The sequence below is a fragment of the Typopeltis vanoorti genome, chromosome 2 (genome assembly GCF_054136105.1).
Source record: "Typopeltis vanoorti isolate ZY-2024b chromosome 2, IOZ_Tvanoo_1.0, whole genome shotgun sequence".
Classification (NCBI taxonomy): Eukaryota; Metazoa; Arthropoda; class Arachnida; order Uropygi; family Thelyphonidae; genus Typopeltis; species Typopeltis vanoorti.
The window spans coordinates 19,100,639-19,125,747 of record NC_143550.1 but is presented as its reverse complement, the minus strand read 5'-3'; the positions used below and the strand labels follow the sequence as shown (position 1 = coordinate 19,125,747).

Below are 25,109 nucleotides of genomic sequence, written 5' to 3'. Positions count from 1 at the left end.
GCTCACCGCTAAAGCCTTTCAATAATTTTGCTGCTTTTATTTGCTTTTAACTTGCATCCAACTTGCCAAGATTAGGATGTTTTGATTCAAAATGATGTCTCAGATTGTACTCTTTCGGCATAGCGATAGATTCCCGGCAAAGAATGCTATTTTGTCCTTAAACAACGTAAAAAAATATTCGTTTGTCCACTCAGGGTTAAATGTGCTCAATGTCCCGAATCTGTTTTATGCTTTTTACTTAAGCTCATTGTGTCAAGATTGACAACATTAATTACAAAAAACTAATGATGAAAAACTCACAATAATGCAGGTTATGATAACAGTTATGTAATGTATTGCTCCAGCTACAACCAACCACTACACTGCCAAAGCCAGTCAAGGCACGGCCAACTTTGTGTAATACAATTCGTTCTCGTTCGTAGACATCAAGTCGTTATCACGGAGATGTAACTTTGAATTTCCCCGCAGCAACACTAACGCTAATAAAACCTCGAAGTGATTGTAATAATTTATTATTAAATGCGACAGTGGGAATAACTCCAAATGCAAATTTATTGTCGAGTTGAAAGAAACATGACTGTGACATTAATCGCATGAACATAAACATGCAGAGTCTTAGTAAAAATTTAATTCAACGCTAGGAAAATATCGTCTAATTTCATATTCCCTCGTATGATTAAATAATTCAATCAGGCAGACGGGCCAAAATAAATAGCATTGCAGGCCACAAGTGGCCCGTATGTTGTGCAGGCCTGGTATATATGAACAGACTTAAAATAATGTTAAGCAAAATTTATAGATAGCATAAATTCATTCAGATCAGTCACAAATTGTGTTTGCAGACTCACCAAATCAAGTTACTCATTCATCCTTCATTCCATCCACTTTGCTTCAGAGGAAAAGCTTTCTCAATGAAGTATTCCACAAAAGACTACAATCTCTAGTGCTCTTAAAAAAGGATATCAACAGATACCTTTTCTCTCGACTCCCATCCACATATGTCATTGATTTGATATGGCTTTATTATCTGTTTTGTGCTGGAGTAATATAAAAAAACCCAACAGAAAACTCCAATACTGAGAGCATTTTACTTATTCTAGTACAGTCAACCCTCCTATAACGCGATTAATTCGTACCACGTTATATGGAAACCGTGTTATAAGAAACTCAGATTTAACGTGCAAACCAGGTTAATTCGTGCCACGTTACATGGAAACCGTATACCATGTTATATGGAAACTGCGCTATAAGAAACTCAGAATTAGTACGAATCGGATTGATTCGTACCACGTTATATGGGAACCGCGTTGAGTGAAACTCGGAAGTAAGTAAAATCACTTGTTAATCAGTTTGATTCGTTCTGCGTTGTATGAAAATTGCATTCTCAGAGCGTCAAGTTAAGGTGCATACGGTTGTGGAAAAAATTTTACAAACACAAAAGGCAAGATAATATGTTAAGTACAATAAAATTATCTTTATTGAATCGAAGAGTTCATACAAAGAAATGATAAAAAAAATCAAACTAAAACAAAACTAAACTAAAAAACTGTTTTCCAACAAAACCAAGAAAATTATGTAAAATTGCATAACATAATTTCATGTATATTGAATGCTTTTAACACTCATCCTCGCTTTCAAATATGAGTGGCCTAACTCTTCGTCTTTTAATGGGCCAAATGTCTTCCTCACTTGACAAATCTTCATGTTGATTTTCAATCGTAGCTTTTTTTTTCTAACTGTACTAAAACCTCTCTATACAGAGCTAAGCAGTTTCTTAACTCTCTTTTAAACTTTGTGCTGCACACCATTGAACGATCAGTTTGAGCGAAATGAAGTTCTAATTCTTTAGCCAAATCTAGCCCTTTTTTCACATCATATAAATTAAGATTTGGCACCCATTCATTTTTCATATTTTCGTCTACCAATGCATTTGAGGTAGATGCATCAACTAATTCCATCAATTCTTCCACATCTAAGGTTTCTTCCTGAAGTAGTTCTTCTACATCTTGATGGTTTAATGCAAATCCTTCACCGCTTAAACAAGAAGCAATGTTTACTATTTCTGTAACTGGGAGTGAAATATCATTTCTTGCTTGAACCATTTGAGGCAAAAGAGGTTTCCAACATGTATTAAGTGTTGATGGTTTAATTTCCGTGCAAGCTGATGATACGGTTCTAATACAATCTAAAATAGAGAATTCCTTCCACGCTTGAATAAGAGTTTTATTTTCATCATTTTCTAATCTGTCGAAAATGGTTTGGAAAAATTAGCATGTGTAGTACATTTTGAAAGTTTGAATGACTCCTTGGTCCAAAGGTTGTATTAATGACGTGCAGTTAGGAGGAAGGAAAACAATTTTTACATTTGGATGATCCAGTTCCTTGTTGTGGCAACCAGCGTTATCAAGAACCAATAAAACTTTAAAATACAAATTTTTTTTTTATCGTATAGTTTTCCACCGCCAGGATAAAACAATTATAAAACCAGTCCTTAAATAAATCTTGAGTCATCCAAGCTGTTTTATTAGATCGCCAGAATATAAGCAATTGGGTCTTATTAATGTTTTTCATTACACGAGGAGTTGAAGAATGATTTATTATCACTGGTTTTATCATCAGATTCCCTGATAGATTGCTGCACGTATGAAGAGTGATACGTTGTTTTGAAGGTTTAAACCCCTGAGCACGCCTTTCATTTTTCGAAATGAAGGTTCTAGATGGTAGTTTTTTCCAGTATAATGCCGTCTCATCGGCGTTAAAATCTGATCAGGCGTATACCCTCCTTCATCGATAATTCGAGCTAGTTCCAGGTTATAATTTTCGGCAGCCTCTGCATTGGCTGAGGCCTGCTCTCCTTGAAACTTAATATTGTGCAATAAGTACCTTTTTTTTTTTAATTTTTCAAACCATCCTTTACTTGCGCTAAATGAATGATCTTCTAGCCCTGCAGAAGAATGTCCAATATTCCTTAAATGCTCGAAGATTTTAAGTGCTTTCTGCTTGATAAGATTTCCACTCATTGGAATCTTTTTTGGCTATACAGTCTTCCAACCAGATCATCAATGCTTGTTCCATTTTACCAATATTGTTTCGTGCACGGGTGACACGTTTCGCACCTAACGGACAGCCATCTGCCATAGTTTTCCTTATCTTTTCCGCATTTTTCTTTACGGTTCGAATTGTAGATTCATTCAAATTTATCGATTTTGCAACAGACGATATTTTTTCTCCACCCTTTAAACGATTTAAAATTTGGATTTATTTTGTCCTCAAGAGATACAAACTTTCTTTTTAACTGTTTTCTTGTTTTTTTTTGTGTCTGATATTATGCAAACCTGGGGTTAACAATTATTTTATTATTATTATATTACAACAAATAAAAAATATTACCTACAGTATTGTGTAATGTTGTCCAATTACGATAACACAAATTAAGCGAGCAAAAAGCACTTTATTGAACACTAATCGTGATATGTACGTCTGCACGGATTTACAGACAGTTTCCTACTAAGTTGCACTTAAAATTGATGACAAAGTGGGTGGTTGCAACAGCGAAAGTTCGGCAGCGCTATTGGATAAAAAAATTCATGCAAGTACGCAACAGCCAATCATAATGTCTATTTTAAGCATTAAAACAGAGCACTGTGAACAATCTCGCATCGTTTCTTCGCTTATAGGGGAATTCCCTGATAACTGAAATTGGAAAATGGTGATGTACCTTCACCAAAAAGAAAGAAATTCCCCGTTAATTTCAACTGTAAAAATTTAACATATAGATAAATTCATGCTATAGAGAATCTTCTTAAACCAATTAAGTTGATGGAATGGTGTTGAATGGAAACCGCGTTATAGGAGGGCTGTCGTAATTTTGGCTCTGCGTTATATGGAAACCGTGTTATAAGAGTACCGCGTTGTAGGAGGGTTGACTGTATATATCTGAAATAATTAATTATTTTCTAATTATTTTATTAATAAATATAATTTTAAAACTTTTGGTCCATTATATGTAGCCCAACCAACACAAAAACTGAGATAGTTACACAGATTCTGTAAGGAGATTACTAACAGAATTTCAATAAAATCCATCAACCAGAATCTCGGAGTAACCACATTTTTTTTTTTTTTGACATTAATTAGCAGCACTGAGTTAGAGTGAGTCAATTCAAGGTTCACACTCTCCAAAGCATACAGGTGTGAAAAGATGATGTGAGCTGCATATGTGTACTTCACTGCCCAAAGAATGAAATCAAACAGATGTACAACAACCACTTTAATGTGTTACATCCAATTTCCCTCTACATAAATTTTAGCTTAAACTTGTGTTGTGCATTTAAAGTGACTTTTTGGGTTACCTTTATTTATTATTATTTTTTTAATATGTAGCATCCATCCACAAAAGCTTTATTTGTAAACCTATAGTATAATACATATGTGGGTGGGTTAAGGATTTTTTTCTATTATTATTTTGATTACGTAATTTTGCCACTTCGTCTATATAATTTTGCATTGCCGAAATAAAGCTTTTTGGCTTTTGCTTTAATAACTTCAGTAATTCAGGAATGATGAGAACTGTATTTATTCTCGTAAGCTTTCAAGTCATGAAACTTTCATAGTTTCTACAAACATTCAGCTTTAAAATAATGTTGGATTTAATATCCACTTTGCCTATGTAATTTTACATCGCTGAAATGAAGCCTTTTGGCTCTTTCTTTAGTAATTATTATTTTGAGTTTTTGAATATTATATTAATTATCTTTACACACTGACCCAAGCATTCACTTATGAAAAATACATTTCTCTGACATTTTGATTTCCTTAGTACTGAAAGAGAGAGCTTTTGCTCTCTTAAGGTTTCTGCCTGGTCTCTGAAGAGAACAACTAGTTCAAAACAGCTGTGAGGCCAGTGAAACCTTTATCAAATGGACTAATAAAAGGTGAATATATGGAAGTTCGGGCAGTGTCCATGTCTTTTAAGTAGTCCAAACTAAGGCAACTAGGGGATGAAAAGAATTGTATTCTTGTAAGCTCTCAGGTCAACCTATGAAACTTTCATAGTTTCTACAAACATTCAGTTTTGAAATAATGTTGGATTTAATATCCACTTTGCCTATCTAATTTTACATTCAAGAAATGAAGCCTTTTGGCTCTTTCTTTAGTAATTATTATTTTGAGTATTTGAGTATTATATTTTTTTTTTTGTATTTTTTTAAAAATTTATTCTTCACATAGGCCAGAAACTCTGATCTAGAGACCAGACAAGGAACTTATTCAAGCCACTTCAGACCTCCAATAGGCTGGGTAGTGGTCTCAGACTGGGCAATGAAATTCATCTTCCAGCTAAAGACAATCCACAAAAATTCATGCTTGCAACAGGATTCAAACCTGCAGGCTGTTGGTTGGAGGGAAGATATGCTAACCACTCGCCCAACCAGGCTGGCATTTTGATATATTCATTTACCAAAGGGTAGACTGAATATTTTGATCACTGAAGCTGCAATTGCACATCTCCTTGATTATATTAACAGTACTCATTTTGGTATGTGTGTTTGCCATACAGGCAAAGTGATGTTAAAATCTGTGAAACCAGCATTAACACATCTGATCAAGAAATCATGAGTTGTACTCTAGACATAAAGTGCAAGATAAGAACTAGACTTAGGTTCCCCACGTGTTAGGGCAAACATGCATAGTATTTAAGAGAACGTCATTAATTCCATTTGCTATCCAAACAGAATGGGGGGGGGACCTGGCAATTATACAGGTAGTTAATACAATAACATCAGACCAAGACAAGTACTTCATGAGAGTATACTATACTACTAGTTCTAAAATGACTGGTGACATAGATTGTGTGTACAAAGGCAATTCTACTGATGAATCCTAGTCTGGTATCATGTTCTTATAAAAGATTTTCAATCACTAGTTATGCAAAAAGCTTATTTTGATAAGCCAGAGTTGGATGATTTTGTGAGATCTGCAACATACCAAAACAAACATTGAAATCTTAGGATGTGGACTTCGAAAATGCTTGAAAATAGACACACTGATACTTTGAGGGAAGTATCAGTGAAGTATCTACGGGTAGAAAACATGATCCCAATGAATGACATTTGATTATAGATGCATCAAAAGGCAGTTTGGATTCAGTGTTTCTTTCTACACACAAGAAATAAATAACTCTCCATTCCAGTTTCCAGTCTCCTACAAGAATATTGCTTTGTTTCTTAAATACATCAGCTAAAATGAATATGAGTAGAACATTCATGGTGATCTCAAAGTGACATCAAATTTAATGGGCATACAGCTAGTTCCACAAAATACTATTACTCTTTATGCCAGTGAAACAGTAAAGCCAAAGCCATTATGATATTACAAACTGGCTAGTTAAATGGCAGTTAATACCTCAGGGAGGGGAAGCATTTTGAATGTCTTCTCTTGTAAAAACTAAAAAAGTTCTCTTGCTACTACTTCAGTGTGATGAAACATTTTGTTGGTCCTTGAAATAGGAATGGCGATTTTCAGTATTTAGAGGACAAATTCCCAATAATAACTAATTCAAAAATTAAAAGAAGTATTTTTATAGCCACAAATTCACAAATGCCTTCATTATGCAGTTGGAAGAACAAGTATATTGCACCCTTTGATTGGGAAGGAACTGAGTTCGATTCTTGTCGTGATAAGAGGAATCTTTATATTGGCTTTCTCAATCAAAGGTGAGTTACCTGCTCTCATACAGAGGCAGCAGGGTTTTTTCTCCCAGAAACTGAGGTTATAGAAGGAAGAGGGTAAGCGAGAGAATATAGCCTTTTGGGACCCCCAGCATTAATTGTATAGATAGAAGATAAGGGGCCCCATACACCATCACTTGGAGTGAGTATCTGGCCAAATCAAAACACAATCAAAAGCCATGGAGATATCAAGAGCAACTGCTTGAGATTTGCCAAGCCTTTCTATGGTGTTTGTTCGGAGATGGGTGACATAGGTTAGTAGGTCCCCTGTTGATCAACAGTAACAGAATCCATACTGTTGGTCATTTATTAGATGACAGTATTGTTGTTGATTCTTTCAATCACTCTAGAAAGTATTGAAGTGAGCAAAATTGGATAGTAGTTTGAAGGTAAAGATTTGTCACTCTTTTTAGGAATAGGTTGTATGTGGGCTAGCTTCCAACCTGCAGGATAGATACCAGTGGAATAAGAAAGTGTAAATAAGCATTATAAAGTGGGAGTCAATTCTGGCGCACAGACCTTTAGAACAATTGGAGAGATGCTATCAGGGCCCAGAGATTTTTTGGTATCCACCTTGAGGAAAATTTTTTTGATCTCTTTCTGATGAAAGGTCAAATGCTTCATTGAGTGTTGAGAATGGTTAAGGGACATTCACCATGATCAGCTATGCAAGGATTGGAGGAGAAGTACGAAATCAGGAGGTTGGCTTTTTCTGTCAGTGATGATGCAATAATACTGGGAGTAGCGTTGGGCAGAAGTTACAGCCAACAGCATTTGCTAGAGCCCAGAAGGCATGGATGCCATTTGGGCAGGATGCAAGTTTCCAGCTTTTGGCTCTCTCAAAATCATTTTTTGACATGATGATTTTCTTGCAGCTATTCTAGGGCTTGGTGTAGGCCAGTGATGGCGAACCTATGACATGCGTGTCAGCACTGACACACTTGAGGGTTTCAGGTGCCACACCTTGGATGTTGAAAAATATTGGTATTCTGATGAAAAAACTGCGATAAATCGTGTAAGATCGCTCTCAGTTAAGGCGAAGGTAGGTTTCGGTTCATTGAAGGAATTATTATTTTGTAGTTAGAGCTAAAGTTCTTCTAACAATTTTCTCTTCTACATACTCTTGTGAAACTCTATTTTCTGCCTTAAATAATATCAAATCGAAAGGGAGAAATAGATTTAGCAATAACATGAGTGCTGCCTGTGTAGCATTAAAATGTACACACTATAGTCCTTCTATAAAGCAACTTTCTTCCAGTACTCAGCAACAGAAAAGTCATTAAATGTAATGTAAGTTTGTAATTTCACTTTATTAAATTAATTGTATAATATGAATTCATAGATTTTATATCAATGTCCTATTAAATAAATAGCTAATATGATATGTATAAGTCACCATCTATGATTATGTAGTTAAATTTATAATGCATGTATGCAAGTGGCACATCAACAACATCAATATTTAAAAAAAAAAAAGATGTTTGACACACCTGTGTAAAAAGGTTCACCATCACTGGTGTAGGCTGTATAGGAGGATGGAGTTTTGGATGCAAGCCAGCTGCAGTATGCCTGACTCTTCTTTTGTACAGTCTTAGCACTTGTTGGAGAACCAAGGCTTAGACAGAGGAAGAAAATTTAATGTGGAGCGGGGAATAAAGGTTTCCATACTGATGAGTATTATTTCAGTGATTCTGCAGATATATTTAGCTCAGGTGGCTGGAAACAATAATCTGACCAATGGAATGAGGCATAGAAGCTGCAGATTATCCCACATGACTTTCTAGTAATGCCATACAATGTATGGATGCATTTGTTACTCAATGGGGAAGAGATCTGTACTACATTGATGGTCTGAGCTGCCTAAGAGGACAGACAACATTCACAGTGTACTTAGATGGGTCGCTGGGGAGGAAGAGATCGAAGGTGTTTGGGATCATCTGGGCTATCAATAGTATTCTGGTGGGCATGTGGACAATTTGTGCAAGATAGTTTGTAATTGCAAAAGTCTCAGCCTCCCTACCTGCTTGCTCTGTGCAACAGGAGGCAGACAGCCAGATGGTGTTGTAGACACAGAAGTCTCCGAGGAAGATGACCTCACTGTTTGAAGAATCGGACTGAAGGAAAAATCAACATTTAAGGAAAGGTGACTGAAGAGTTCAAAATGGTTGTTGGTATTAGGAGAGGTAAAGACAGCATATGAATTTGGTAGAATGAGATAGGATGATTTTTAGCCAAAGGAGGTCAAAATTGGGAGATTCCAGGTTGGATACTCTCTGGCATGATATATCAGAGCGAACATATGCGCAGACTCCACCTCTGAGGTGAAAGGAGTTAAAAAGCATGTAGTTGGGAAAGCAGGGATAAGTAGTGTTTGAGATATGAGTTTCTGTCAGGAAGAGTAGGTGATGTTTAGCAGACTGAAGATGGAAGGGAACATCTGTGAAGTTTCCTTTTGACCATATGGGTCCCACATGTTCTCTATGCAGTGTTTAGGATCACGTTTCCACGTTGGCTGTTTACAGAGTTTGATTTTCTCACTAGTATCCCTTTTTTGTAATCACCTGTCCATGTTTCATCTCCACTTTGATGTTTCTCTTCCAGTTCTTTTTGTAATTGCTGCCTTTTTTCATGCTGTGCATACATCAGATCTGGATGGGCTTGTACACGTGATGCAGGGCTGGTGCCTTCTGACTTGCTGCTCATGGCCAATATGAACACCAATCTGCTTGTTAGGGTATCCCAGGTCACTTTTATTAAGTGCAGGCAGTTCATTCTGTCTGATTTGCCAAGGTTTTGATAGCACATAGCTGCTTGTAGGTTTTCTCATGCCATGTAAAAATGAACAAGACTGCTATGTTTGGGAGGCTGAGTCTGAATAAGTTTTCCAGGGGCACATCAGTGAATGGGGGGGGGACCTATATCAAAATTCAAAATTGACCATAATACCAGTATTGAGAATCAGTGTGACAAGCAAAATTTGAAGTGCATAGTGTTTTTAATGCAAGAAGAAGGATGGCCTGTTATTTTCTGTTTGTGTATTTTTGGTAATCTATAAATCTGGGGAGGTCTAGGATTATAAGGCCTAAGTCGTTCGGATAGTTTCAGAAGGCCAGGATATAACTTTTGTCTAAAAATTTATGAAGCACTTTTTTGTTTGTGTAGGACAAACATCCATTAAGCAGTAAGTAAATCGAGAACTCAGTGAGATCATCATTTTTCGATCATACAATGAGGAATTGAGGAATACTAACCATAGTATTACATTTTTTAATTATAACAATCTGGTTTTGGCACGGCATAATTGTAGCAAGTTCTGCATATAATAGGTTCTTTATTGAAGTCGTAGCAGATTTTAAAATGTTGGCTATGCCTAGCCAGATCTTTTTCTAGATACAAGAGGAGACTGTTGATTTATTTTATTCACTTTCTATTTTAGGTATGATTTGAAGACTGAGTACTTGCTTGGGAGCTAAGGTGAAGTTATGGCAAAGGCTGAGGATGCTGATAGCTTCTTTCTTGAGCTGAAAAGATGAGGTTAAAAACAATTTGTTCTGAAGTCAAATGAGAGTTTTATTTTATTTCATTTTATTTTTTTATGGCTACAATACTGAATTTTGGGATGTAGGCCTTCATTTTTTAAAATTCTTTTTGTGCTGAAGCACAGAAGACATTTGAGAGATTATCCAATGTTCAGCATTGCATGTTGTACAGCTTGTCATGTGACATCTGGATAGTACTGTTTGCATCAGCTAACATGGGATGTTTGGAATAAATCTGTTTCCATATCTAACGGAAAAAACAGTTTTCCTACATTTGTTTCCATTTTCCTCTGCTGCAGCTTCTTTGTGCCAACATCCTCCATTTCCACTGGGTTAATCATCGATAATTTCTCCAGTTATCCAGGCATTTCTATCTTTCTTTGCAAGGTTACTGTTGGGTGACTGTTTTTGTTCACTACATGTCCTTTATCTAGGACATGTTTTTCTGATTTCCATTTTAAATTCTCTTATATCACACTCCCTGTCTCTTTTCTTATATCCCCATTCTTTAAATTTGTTTTCCAGATAGTTTAAACACTGCTTTCTGCAATGTACGATAATTCCCATCCCCCCCCCCACACACACACATTTGTCCATTAGTTTTGTTACCGACTATATCTCTATTCTATACAAAACAACCACACTGATATATTGGTTAAAAAATTTGATTCTTTTTCAGATCTTATTTCACTGCATAGGACCCCCCCCCCCCCCAATTCCAAATATTACCAAGCTTAAGTGAATTTTTTTTTTATTTCTTCATACACAGTTATTCCCTAATGTAAAGACTTCAGAGGGATACATTTTCTCCACTTGCTATATTTATTATTCACTACATTTATCTGTTTCTCTGTTATCTAGTTTTCTTCAATGTTTGTGATTATTTTAGTTTTCCATTATCTTACTTTATCTGATACACTGTATTTAATTATTTACTCAATCTCTTCTAACCCTGTGATCCAGTTGGTTGCTTGCTCTTATCACAACATCATCAGCATAATATATTCAATTTAATTTTTTATCACTGATATTAATCTCTTTACCACTATAATCCAGTTCACTTATGGTATATGCTAATACTGTATTGAATAATTTGGAATTTGTTCATGTACAGCTTGCTTTTCCAGTTTGTATTTTTTAGTCAATTTCAATGTTTGCAAATGGTGTCAGTTGAGCTAAACTCTTCTGTGATCCAACTTACCCAATCTAGCTGTCACAATTACAGTAATACCATGGTTAGTGCTAACCAAAAAAGTGCAATGTCATTAGCAGGGCTCCAGAAATAAAACTTAAATCCATGGCACGCACACACACAAATTACTAACCCAAGATTCAAGCCTCAGTAGTAGGAAAGTGCCAATGGAGTGGATAGAGGACAAAATAGTCCCATTGCATAAAGGAGGCTCTAAGACAGAAGTAGCAAATTATAGGCCGGTCAGCATCTCAGGAGTGGTGGTTAAGGTACTGAAGAAACTGGTGAAAGACAGAATTCAGGTGTGGTGGATAGGAATATGATACTCTATAATGGACAACATGGTTTGGGGAAGTAGATCTTGCATAAGTAATTTGCTTCTAATTAAGTGACAATGGAGTTGGATAAGAGAAATGGCAACTCGGTGATATTACTAGACTTTGCAAAACATTTCACAAGATTCCACATAGAATCCTATTGCATAAATTGGAGCAAATGGGGATGAATGGATGGGGATCTAATCCAAATCACCAGATTCACATCTGGTGATTTGGATTAGATGGTGGCTGATGAACAGATATCAAAGAGTGGTTTATAGAGTTATTAAGTCCAGGAGAAGGTAAGTGACCAGTGGTGTACTACAGAGCTCTGTACTTGGTCCTTGGTTGTTCAATATGTATATCAATATAGGAAATGATTTGACAGGAAATATTCAGTTGTTTGCTGATGATAAACTGGGAAGAGCAATGGTAAATGAAAGTGATGCAAAGATCCTACAAGAAAACTTACTAGCAGTATATGAACAAAGGTAAATGGCTACCAGTTTAATGTGGCTATGTGTAGTGTAAGGGGATGCACTGTGGGAAGAGATCAGAAGCCAAGTACTTATACTGATGGAACTGAAATGAAGGAAACTGAGGCCAGGGACTTGGGTGTGATTATGGATAAAGAAATGAAGTTTAGGGAGGCATACTGCAAAGGTGGCCAAAACAGAACATCAAATCACATGGTTGTTGAAGAACACACCGACAAGGAAGGATTAGGGTAATGTATTAATGCCTTATGAGGTAGAACAGTTACTGTTCCACTTTATTATAAGGCATTAATAAGGCCACATCTGAACTACTGTGCACAGATCTGGATTCCTGGTTTCCATTGTGATGAATAAGTTGTGGAGAGTATCCAAAGGTGAGTGACAAAGATTGTGGCAAGTCTGTGGAATGCTTCCTATAAGAACAGATTGATGTCTGCAGGCTTCAAAATTAACTGACAGACAAAAAGAAGTAGACAGGATAGAAGCAGTTAAGTTATTAAAGGGATCTTATACGATTGACACTGAAGGCATTTTTCAGTACATGACAAGAAGGGAGGGAACAAGGGGTCACCAGAGGAGCTGTGTAAGAGTGTGGTTACAGGCGTGTTAGGCCTACATTTTTTTGTGCAGAGAGTGTTGTGAATGGGTTGCCAGAGTTATGGGTGCTTCATCAGTGAATGAGTTTAAAGAGAAGTATGATAGGTATTGTGTGAATAAATGGATTTCCCACGATAAGTTTTCTAACTCCATGGTGATATCTGTATAATAATAAAAAAATCGGTCAACTTTATATAAATACAGTTTATATAAAGTAGATATACAATTGTATATCTACTTTATAAGTAGATTCTTATAATTGATGTTAAAAAAAATAATAAACGATACAATGACACAGCAAAGTAATATATTCTTAATTCTTACTCTACATTACATGTAATTATTCAGCAGCATGCTTACCTTTAATGTGGTTAAAATGTATGCCACAACACAGCTCATCACAACCCAGTTTGTGTTTTCTATCATTTGTTGTTCATGATGAAGGGTGAATTTATAGAACTTATCCATAAAAATTATTTAACAATAATGAAAATAATAAACTTCAAGAAAGCAACACAAGAAAGTAGGTAGCACTCAGTTTTCATGATGTACTCGGTATATGATCAGTCTTTCACTTGTTTTTGCAAGATAGTTGTATTTTTCCAATAACAGTATTAAAAGCATTTTTATTATGAAAAATTTTCAAGCATTTAACTACACTAAGCTAATTCATGGGGATGCTTAAGGGTCAAAGCTATAACAAAGTATAACTGAGAGGAGACCTCCACATATCCTTTAAAGGAATGTGGAGAACCGACCAGGGCTTCTGACCTAATGTCCAGTCCTCACCTTCTCATGATGCACCCTGTTAGGTATCTATCTGGATACTGAATAAACGAGGATGGGCTGGAATTTGGGATTTAGCCGACCAAATTGTATTCTTATTGGCTTAAACCAAAATAAAAAATGATGGTACAACATGACAGAATTTCATGCCGACTGAGGTGTCGCCCGGTTCCCCATTGTTTTTGCCAAAGATTAGACCAGGGCAAACAGCGAAAAGTCAGTTACTGGAACAAATCTGAAAATACACCCCAACTGAACATCACTAGAGTTAAAGATTGGTACTATAAACATAAGAAGCCTGAATGGCAAAGAAATGGAGCTAGCTGAGGAATTAGATAAGTACCAGATCGACATAATAGGGGTGACTGAAACAAAAAAGACAAAAACTGGCGAGATCTTTCTGAGCAATAAAAACAAAAAGTTATATTCAGGCAATGACAATCAAGGAAAAGAAGGAGTAGCCATAGTATTCAACACAAAATATGAGGCTAATCTTCTTGAACGGCAGGCAGTCTCAAGTAGAGTGATGTGGGCAAATATGAGAATGAGAAACTTGACAATGAGACTTATTTGTGCCTATGGTTCTACAAAGATAGAAGTGGAGGAATTTTTTGAGGCTTTAGAGAAAGCGACTGACAATGAAAAGAGGAAAAGTTGGCCCTTGTTGGGGATCTAAATAGCAGAGTAGGAAATGATTGTCAGGCATACAAAAATATTTTGGGAAAATTTGGAGAAAAGACCAAGATAATAATAATAATGGCAAATACCTGTTCAGGACATGGATTGGTAAATACTAACACCATGATCAAACATAAAAATGTGCACAAATTCACATTGGAGAGAAGAGGCAAGGAATAAGAAAAGTCTCACTGACTATGTTATTGTTGATAGTGATGTTTTCTCATTGGTGCATGACACCAGAGTGTACAGAGGATTTGAAATAGGAAGTGATCGCTATTTAGTTTTGAGCAGGATAAAATTGAATTTCATTTTGATAAGAAAAACATGTAAGAAAGTTTTAAAGTGAATAAAAGTTGAGCAGCTCTCAGATCTGAACTGTAAACTAAAATACACAAAGATTATTGAAGAAAAAATGAAAGAGTTGGAGAACAGGAAACAAACCTTGAAGAAAACCCTGATTGATTCAGCCAGAGAGGCATGTGGTGAGGTTGTCTGCAAGGATAGAAAAATTAGAACTCCATGGTGGACACAGGAAGTTAAAGAGGCAGTGAAGGAAAAGAAAAAAGCATATCAAAAGTTCCTGGCAAATACGTCAGCTTGTGTTCTTAGAGAATACAGAGACAAATGTAAGAAAGCTAAACAAAAGTCATGGGAAGACTTTGGTAAGAACATAGAAAATAAATATCAAGAAGGTGGCAAGATATTCTGGAGGTTGTTGAAGAAGCTCAGAAATGGAGGAAAGAGGTAAAAGGAATTAGAAATGATAAAGGTGATGTGAAAACTGGAGAAAAAGATATCCTTGAAAGTATGGAGTAATTATGTTGAAAAAGTGCTAAATGAAACTAGCAGTGATAGCGAAGTAATTAAAAACACTCAACATACATTCAGGAATATATATCCATACTTTAAGTAGAAAAAGTCATCAAAGGCATGAAAAGTGAAAAGGCAGCAGGAAGAGATTTGACCCGAAATGCTGAAGAATGGAGGTATAAAAGTCCTACAGTGGCTACACTGCATAGTTCAGAGGGCCTGGACAGAGGAACGAATTCCAGATGACTAGATTAGAGCTCTCATAGTACCTATATATAAAAAGGGAAATAAAACAATGTGAGAATTACACAGGTATATCCGTACTGAGTGTACCTGGTAAGATTCATGCAAGCATACTTGAGAAACAATTGAGGAGAATAGTGGAAGAACAAGCTGGATTCAGGCCAAATAGAGGCTGTCAGGATCAGATCTTCACTTTAAGACAAATAGTCGAGAAATCATGGGAATATAACAAAGATCTGTATTTAAGTTTTGTAGATCAGGAAAAGGCATATGACAAGGTGCCAAGAGAGAAGCTATTCAATACATTACAGTTATATGGTGTCAATGAGGCAATATATCAAGCAATACTTAGTCTTTATTTTAGTTGTAAGTCAGCAGTTAGAATTGAAGTACAGTAAGATAGTTTAATGTTAAATCTGGTGTCAGACAAGGACGTACATTATCCCATCTATTATTCATCATCTATATGGATTACATTATGAAGAAAGTGGTATTAAACCTGATATCAAAATTGGAGATGTTAATGTCAGCTCTTTCCTTTATAAGGACAATGTTATACTTCTAAATAAATCCGCTTAAAGTCTGCAAGATTCCCTGACTAAATTGAATAACTGTTGTAATAGATATGGTATGAAGGTCAGCAATAAAAAGACAAACATAATGAAAATAGGCAGAATTATTGAAAATGTCAACTGTGTTGTGAATGGAGAACCTGTGGAACAAGTAAAACATTTCAGCTACTTGGGCATGATTTTTAGTGAAGATGGTAAATTAAATATGGAAATAGACAACAGAATCAACAAAAATGGTATGGTAGGAAGTCAACTGAATAAATTCGTATGAAATAAGAGAGAAATTAGTTGGAACACTAAATTAGCTGTATACAAGACAGTGTTCAAACCAGTTTTAACTTACGGATCTAGTGCTGGGTCAGAAGTAAAACACATGACCAAAGACTAGAGACTGCAGATATCAGGGTCCCGAGAAAGATTAGGAGCATGAACAGATGGCATCAATAACAATATCATATTCAAATGAGGATATTAGGAAAGAACTTGACATTGTCAGCATCCAGGGATGCGTTAGCAGAGCTAATTTCAGGAGGTATGGTCATTTAAACAGATTAGCAAAACAGGTGTTCTCTGCCAGGTTGGCAGAAAAACGACCCAGAGGAAGACCAAGATATAGGTGGATTGATATGGTAAAAAGTGCCTTAAACAATAGAAATGAGATCTGATAATGTTGGTGTCTTGACAAGTAACAGACTGATTTGGAGGAAAATTGTAGATAGGAAGTTAATAATGATGTAAATTTTTCATGTAGTACTATCCTATCCTGTACACCCCTTGAGGGTACATGGCAGGAATTTGATGATGATAAGCTAATTCATGTTGTGAACTGTGTAACAAGCTTAGGACAATACTGTATGAGGATGGTCTAAAAAGTTCTCGGCCTAACAATGAAAAAATGAATTTATAATTTCAAAATTATTTTTATTTTTCAACATAATTTCTCTTAAGACTAATACATTTATTCCGGGGATGCTTCAGCACCATTATCCTGTCCCTGTAGTGGTTCAGAGTAAGATCCGCAAAATACCCCTCTACAGCTACAATCACCTCTTGATTCAAAGAAAAATGCTGACCAGGGAGGAAGAGTTTTAGTTTTGGGAAGAGATAGAAGTCAGAGGGAGCCAAATCTGGAGAATAGAGTGGATGTTCCAACAATTCATAGTGCAGATCCCTTAATTTTCCCATTGCCAAAACACTTGATTTTTTTGCCAAAAGAGATTATTTCTTTTCTTCTGTGAACCGGGTCTTTTCTCACAAATTTTTTTATCTAGTCTGGTTAAAAGATCAGAATAATATTCCCCAGTTATTGTTTTACCCTTTTCAAGATAATTAATAAACAAAATGCCTTTAGCATCTCAAAACACCGATGCCATGACCTTTCCTGCTGATGGAACCGACTTTGTCTTCTTTGGTATTGAACAACCGGCTTCTGTCCACTGTTTTGACTGCTTTTTGGATTCTGGTGTGTAATGGTGAATCTAAGCCTCATCCATAATAATAAATCGATGCACAAAATCAGTTTTATTCTTGTTAAAATGCTCCAAGCACTGTTCAGAGATTTTTATGCGAGTGCATTTTTTATCTGATATGAGCAATCGCAGCACCCACCTTGCGCAAAACTTTTTCATATGCAATTCTTCATGTAAAATATATTCTACACATTCTTTTGAAATGCCTATTGTTTCAACAATTTCACCCACTTTGACTCGCCGGTCATCCCATACCATATCATGCGCTCGATCAATGATTTCCGGTGTTGTTACACTTTTTTTTGGACATCCTTCACATGGATCATCTTCGAGGCTGGGACAGGCACGTTTAAACTCAGTAGTCCATTTCTTAATTGTTGAAAATGAAGGAGAAGAGTGCCCATAAACTTTTATGTACGTCAAACGAATTAATTTCTTTTGCCGTTAAACCCTCTTTTACAAAGAATTTTATAACTGCATGATACTCAATTTTATCCATTTCAAGGGATAAAGACAACACTTTTGCTTCAGACAGCTATATAAAACAAACTACTTGATAGAATGACTTGCAATTTCACATGGTTACTTATGACCGATGTAGCAGTTCAGAAAAAAAATCTCTTGCTGATAGTGTTGCCATGTATTATTGAGGCCGAGAACTTTTCAGACCATCCTCATATTACATCTGTGCACCTACACAAGCGATAAAGGTTGGAAGACTATGATGTATAGATGTGCTAGGACATTTAATTAGATTGTGCCAACTTTAATTTGTGTTTATAATTACCAGCTTATTTTGTTAATGGAGCTCTGAGAAAAGTAGGATTAATTTTTTTAAATAATAGATTGTGTATTAGTAATACCCCACTTTACAACACTTTTCAATTATGACCAATGCACATTTATAGGATGCTTCATTTTCTCATATGACTGTTTTAACGACTCACGCTCCCTTGAATAAACAATGCACAGTTTTTGTGAACTCTTTATGATGTCATTGCTTCCTACATCTCTCTCTTTCTCTCTCTGTGTGTGTGTGTGTGTGTGTGTGTGTGTGTGTGTGTGTGTGTGTGTGTGTGTGTGTGTGTGTGTGTGTGTGTGTGTATCTTGTAGCTGCGAAATGTAAAGTGTTTATAACTATTATTTTATTTTATTGCTGTTAATAATGGCAGATAAAAATCAAAGGGAACTGTTGCTTCCAGTGAAAAGGAAAGGATTCCCAAGCCTGTTATGTTATATGCTAATATTAAAATTATTAAACTTAGTGAACATGGTGTATCAAACACTGAGATAGGCCACAAACTAAACTTACCTCACACTACAATTGTTATAGTTGTTAAAAACAATGATAAAGTTTTTACGGAAGCAAAAATTGCTACACCAGTTACTACTACAATTATCTGTAAACGAGACAATCTTACTATTGAAATGGAAACACTTAATGGTTGGCATGATCCCTTAAGTTATTCAGAATAACTTTCATGTTCTAAATTATTCTAAAATCTTCATTTTAGTAAATGACAGAAATTAATGCTTATTTGTTATTTATACACACATATATAACTGCTTAAAATGTTATTAAACCATTACATGCATCTACAAGAGGTTTAAAAAAAAAAGGCAGTAATTTATCATGTATGATGAAATTTTCCATATGACAGTGGTTTGGAGTCTAACATGTCGTGTGACCAGTCATGTCGGTATGGATGTCGTGTGTATGTATATACATGTAAGGTTAATATTGAATTATATGAATGCATTGAATTGATTAAGCATTTATGTACTGGGAATGGTAACTAATTTAATTTAAATGTACTTATGAGATGAAAAACAACTGTTTTCTTGCACACTTCAAGTGTGTTGGTATGCACAAGATTTACCGTATGCACTCGAATATAACTCGCACCTTTTTCCCCAAAACAAAAGCTAAAAAATCACAGTGCAAGATATATGTAGGGATTTTTGGAAACTAAAGTTTTCAGGAAAAAAAAATGAAAATGGGTATGACTTACCAAGAATTTCCTATTCGCTATCACTACTTCCAGCCTCAAAAGCAGTTTCTATTTGTGCATCATCAAAGTCATCTTCTTTCCCCAAAGAGAGTCATCTTCTTTCCCATTATTTCAAGTAAAAGTTACCAGTAATTTACAAGACTTGAGATACATAATGAGAAGTGAAAGCAGAGCACAAAACAAATAGCAGTGGTAGACCAGTAGAAGATAGAGCAGCTATGAAGACGTGCATATGATTGGTGCGTGACCCAAAGACAAAGGCAAGCTGACAATTTTTGAGTTGAAATGCTAATTCTCTTCAACCGAATTCCATAATATCTGAAACGCCATAACAACATTCACTATATATTTCTTAGTTTTAACAGGTTTACGAATTTTTAACATTTTTGGTTGAATTTTATTGCTGCTTGTTTGCATTCAAGCTAGCAGGCGGACTCACGCATCTAACTAAAAACAATAGTTTTTAGTTAGATATTGTGTTTTGCCAATGCAAAATATGTTTTGCTATGCGATTCATTGCGATTCATTAGTTAGTGCCATTTTTATCCCAGTTGTCTCTAATTGCACTATTTGTTGAGAAATATGTCACACAGACTCCAAATGTCTGTACTTTTTTCAATGATACAATAAAACTACTTTTTTTTCTTGCATCTGCAGTATAGCAGCTGTTAGGGAAGGCATGTTGTTTACTGTGGGGGAGCGAGTTATCGCTCGACATTTGTGTGCGAGGTATATGTGAAACTTTTAAATTTTTTCTCTCCTAAAGTAAAATCAGGGGTGCGAGTTATAAGCAAGTAAATAAGGTACTATTTTCAAATACAGTGCTCTAACTATATGTAATAACAGCACATTTTTCTCACTTCATTACTGAAATGAAAATCAAAAGTGTGATGAAGTGAAAAGAACACTATAATACTATATGAGAAATGAGGGAATTTTTGGAACTAGATAGCAAATATTTATGAAGTCTTTCATATTATTAGAGCCACAAACTCATCTTGGGAGGTTCAACTGACAACATATTTATCACATTGAATCTTAAAATCCTTAACACTCCTTCCATTAGCACATTCTGGTAATGCATTCCATCCACTAACAATTCTCCATGTAAAAAATAAAGAAAAAGTCTATGCCTCACATTCCTCTTCACCACACTCTTAGATAACTTCCAGGGATCACCTCTGAAATATAAAATAAATAGAAAGTAAAATGTTTAAAAGTTATCAATTGTTATGTTATGAAACAATGATGACAGAACAATTGTTGAGAGAAGAAGACAAGGTAGGTTGTTTTCAATGACTATTCTTTTTTTGTAGTCTCTTTCATATAGAAAGAAAAATAAAGTTCTGAACCTTAAAAAGAGATAAAACAATGGAAAAAAGTGAAGATGACTGGTTTGCGTTATGACTTTTAGAGAAAACCAGGAATTAAAATTGCAAGTATTTTTGTGATTCTTTAAAAGGGAATATTGTATTGTTTGTATTAAGGATTTCAGATCCAGAAATTTTATTTGCATTTCTCTGGAAATAAAACTTCTTTAATAAATTCATTGGCAGTTACCCATGATCAAATAATACGATGTTTTTTTTTGTTTTTTTTTATCTTCACACAATTTATGTTTTTTTTAACATAAATTGTGTGAAGAAAATAATATATTGGGTTGTTGCAAATGAAATGGGCGATTTTAAGGATGATTGAAAAAGAAGAGAATAAAAAGAAGAAGAATACCTATTTAATCAAAGTAATCTCCAGCAGCATCAATGCATTGTTGCCAACATGTGGCAAGGTCATTTATACCACATTTGTAAAAATCAGTGTCTCTGGAAGTGATGAAGTCCTCAACTGCCCGATAAATTGATACGCCGTTGGCAAAGTATTTCTTGGACAAAAAAATGGCTCAAGTGCTGGAAAAAATGGTAATCTGTTGGGGAAATGTCAGGAGAGTATGGATGATGAGGCAGAATTTTGTATCCCAAATTGTTGATTTGCTGTATGGTTGGCTTACAATTGACACTGCCGTATGTGGTCAACCGTTATCCTGAAGCAATAGGATTCCATGTCTATTCACAAGTGTTGGTTGCTTAAGGCGCAATTTGTCATGCACCGCATATCTGTACAATATCGAGCTGCATTTATCATTTCACCTCATGGAAGGAATGAGTAGTGAATAACACCAGCAGAAGACCACCATACAGTAAACATCTTCATTGGATGCAGAGGTGCCTTTGGAGTCCTTCCTGGAGCATCTTTCACTCCCAACCACTGCGACGAACGTGTACGATTGTCATAGAATATCCACTTCTCATCCACAGTCACAATTCATTGCAGGAACCTTTTTTCTTTACTTCTTAAGAGAGAGAAGAGCCAAACGGCGTGCTTTGTTTTCATCAGTGAGTTTGTGAGGCACCCACTTGTCAAGCTTCCTTACTTTTCCTATTATTGCCGAGTGCTGTGAAAACAGTTGAGAAGTATACATTTAGTGTCTGGGCGATCTCTTGTACAGTTTGTCGTGGATCTGATTCGATTAAATCCTTTCATTCATTCGAATCAATGGAGGAAGGACGATGGGCACGAGGTTCATTTTGTAGCCTCAAATCTCCTGAGCGAAATTTTGCAAACCAATGGCGAGCGGATCTCTCATTAGTTGTTCCTCCACCGAATGCTTTATTGATGTTTTTTACTGCAGCCGCTGCAGAATTTCCCAGTTTAACTCGTAAAGGTATAGCAACCTTAACTGACTTGATGTCAGTAGTATTCAATGTTTAATGCTCGTTGAACGAAGCAAATACTACAATTGCATCACCCACGTGTGACGCTCTCACATGCCATAAAAAATTTGCATATACCTCAGCGCTTGCTTTCTTCAGCAACAAGTAGAAATCTGACAGTCATTCAATGGCCATTTCGTTTGCAACAACCCAATATTTTGAATGCATTCATCTTTTCACTGGATGCTGCTTAAAATTGGCGGTAGTCTTGTAACAGCTATCTCTGATTGGCTACCAGCATAGACCAAATTGCCCAATCAGTGTCCAAAAGTCAGATAGGGTTAGAACAGCCTTGCATATTCTTCATAAGGGAATAAAAGGAATTAGCTGATTTCCCCCTCCCATTTGGAATGAGGCTGAAAAATCACAATTCACTTGTCTCTGATAACTCACCTGTAGAAAGTAGATTTCTGGAGCCCTGATCATCAATATTATATTTTATTAGACATGTGAAAATACAAATACAGAAGAACAATAATGAAATTTTGAGCAATATTTTACAAAAGTCACTAATTATACTGTACTTTAGATGAGGATCCAGACAGTGGGTCTTTTGAGGTTACTCCATGATCCACTGGTTGTAGTTACAGAAGCTCTTGTCTGCATTTGCCAAACAATGTACACAGCAGCTGACTGCATATATGTATTCTGCAAGAAAGTGCACTGAATGACTAAAAGAAAATAACTGATGATGCAGTAATGACTGCATTCACTTATTTTCATTCAAGAATTATGAAGCATAAGTGCTATAACGAAACAGCATTTAATGAGGCATCAGGCATCTCACTGCATAAATGGGATGCCTTCATATATACATAAGAACAATTTAAAAAACTCATAAACAGTTTATTACAGTTAATAATAAACAGTTAATTACTTGTGTGACATTGTATACACTAATGACAAAAAAAAACAAAAAAAAACTGATAGGTGTACAATTTCTATATTTTTTTATTACCATTATTCAAGCAAGATATCGAGAAAAGCATTAGTCCTAGGTTGAAAATGTATGTACTGCATACACTAGCAAACAAGAAAAAGAACAGTGATATGATAAAGACCTACAAACTTAGGGTTATGTAGGATACCAGTAGATGGGATTTTTAATTTTATGGAGTGTAGGGAAAGGACAAGAGGGCATCCATAGCAGTTGAGAATGTATATAGTCAAGAAAGTGACAAGACTCAAATTTTTCACCAAAAAATAAAAAGGGTGTGTGACTGGAATGGATTACCTTTGGAGTTGGATGCAGATAATGTGAATGACTTTAAGAAAAGGTTCATCACTCACTGCACCTTGGTGCAGTGAGTGATGAGTTCAACTTTGCAATCTCATTCTACTATTTAATAAGACAGAGTTCCAAATGGAGTGGAAAATAATTCCTCTGCATAAAGGAGGCTCTAAGACAGAAGTAGCAAATTATAGGCCAATCAGTATGTCAGGAGTAGTAGTTAAGGTTTTGGAGAAGTTAGTAAGAATCAGAATTCAGGACTGGATGTACAGAAATATGATAATTTAGGAGTGGAAACATGGTTTTGTGTCTTGCCTTAGTAATTTACTTACTTTCTATAATAAAGTGACAGTGGTGTTGGATTAAGGAAATGCTTACTCTGTGATATCGCTGGACTTTGCAAGGCATTTGACAGGATTCCACGTGAAATACTGTTGCATAGATTGGAGCAAATGGATCTGAAGCTTGTGATTTGGATTAGGGTAGCTGATGGAGAGATAACAAAGAGGGGTTTATGGAGGAGTTGAGTTCAAGAGAAGGCAGGTGACTAGTGGTGTACTTCATGGCTCATTACTTAGTCCGCTGTTGTGTAATTTGTGCATTAATGATATATGAAATAATTTGATGGCAAATATCTAGTTGTTTGCTGCAAAACTGGGAAGAGCCATAGTCAATGAAGGTGATGTAGATGACTAAAACATGTTGGTGGTATAGGCAAAGGGAAATGGCTCCCAGTTTAGCGTGGCCAAGTGTAAAGTAATGCACTCTGGGAGGATGAGATCAAATGCTATGTACCATAATTGATGGAAGTGAACTGAAAGAAGTTGACAAAGCAAGGGACTTGGGAGGGATTGTGTCCAGCAAACAAAAAAAAAGTTTAGAGGGCATATTGCAAAGGTAGCCAAAATAGCACATCAAATTATATGGTTGTTGAACACACTGACAAGGAAGGATAGGATAATTACTGTTCCACTTTATAAAGTATCAATAAGGCCACATCTGGACTACTATGCAGAGATCTGGTCACCTGGATTCCTTGGTGATGAATTGTGGTGGAGAGGATTCAGAGGCAAGTGACAGGTCTCTGGAATGCTTCCTATGAGAATATAATGAAGATCTGTGGGCTCCAAAAACTAGCTGACTGGCATAAGAGAGGAGATATCATAAAAGCAAAATAATTATTTAAAAGTTTTATATGATTGACACTGATGACTGTTTTCGATACAGTGCAGGAGGGGGTCAACCCCTGGAAATTGTGTAAATGTGTGTGTGGTAACAAGGGTGTTAAGACTAGATTTTTTTTGCTTGAAGGTGGTGAATGGGTGGAATGAATGAATGAATTTAAGGAGAGGTAGGATAGGTATTGTGCGAATAACGGTGAATATGTCAACATAAGGAGACCTTATATATTTCCTGCAATATGTCTTTCTGACTCCGTGGAGATACCCATATAATAATAATATTTAATTACTCATTTTATGCACCGTTTTGGGGTATTTCCTCAGATTAAAAAAACAAACAGAAAAATAAAAGAGGTATAAACAGAGAGATTTCTGAATTAACTGTTATTCAAATTAAACTTGAACTAGATAGTGAATATCATAGCAAGGCATCCAATATGTGGCTCATTGTTCCAGTGTGCTGTATAAGTTTTCTCATAGCTTAAT

At 35.8% G+C, this 25,109-nt stretch overlaps 1 protein-coding gene across 2 annotated transcripts in view; it reads right to left on the bottom strand.

Moving 5' to 3' along the window:
- Positions 1–25,109, bottom strand: part of LOC150108859 (uncharacterized) — a 105,643-nt gene that overhangs the window by 5,626 nt on the left and 74,908 nt on the right. For both annotated transcript variants that reach the window (XM_090403815.1, XM_090403806.1), the window contains one exon: positions 22,736–22,859. The gene's annotated coding sequence lies outside the window, so the exon portion shown is untranslated. The remainder of the gene's footprint in view (positions 1–22,735; positions 22,860–25,109) is intronic.